We start from the raw sequence: 648 nt of genomic DNA, 5'->3' as shown, positions 1-648 counted from the left end.
AGACAGCAGGACAAAGCGAGGCCCGGGCAAAAAGTTGAAGGGCGGTGTAAAGTACAACATCGACTCCGTCAAACCTAGTGGCGAACCCCGATCGCCTAAGAACATTGCAAACAAGTGGACTCGTCAGTGCGGAGTTCTTGTGAAGGACATACTCCCGCTCTCCATTCAAGAATGGAAAGAGCCAAAAACTAAACGTTTAGGTGTTATTTGGGCCGACGACAGAGCAAAAGAAACCCTTTGGGATTCTCTGATGGAACATTTCACCCTACCAGATTATTTCACTAAAGCAGATGTGGACAAAGTGAAGGGCGCTGCTCTTAAGAAGATGGCAATTGCATTCAACACCCACAAAAAAACTGTATGGGACAACTACCTCGCTGCAGATAGGAAGACTCCAAAATTCACGGGAACACTGGAGAAGCAAAGAGAACACTGGGACGATTTTGTGAAATTCAAGGATTCGGAAATATCTAAGGAATGATCGATAAAAACAAGGCCAATGCCGCAAAAAGACGCAGTTCCATAGGCTGCATCCAGGTGGCTACACGGTGGGAATGCCTAAGTGGGTTAAGTCTGAGCAAGAGATGGAGGATGCAGGGGTCACTCCGATTACTAGGAGATGGCCCCCTAGGTGCAGAACTTGGTTCT

The sequence above is a fragment of the Triticum dicoccoides genome, chromosome 7B, assembly GCF_002162155.2.
Source record: "Triticum dicoccoides isolate Atlit2015 ecotype Zavitan chromosome 7B, WEW_v2.0, whole genome shotgun sequence".
Taxonomy (NCBI): domain Eukaryota; kingdom Viridiplantae; phylum Streptophyta; class Magnoliopsida; order Poales; family Poaceae; genus Triticum; species Triticum dicoccoides.
Note: the sequence above shows the minus strand (reverse complement) of the source record.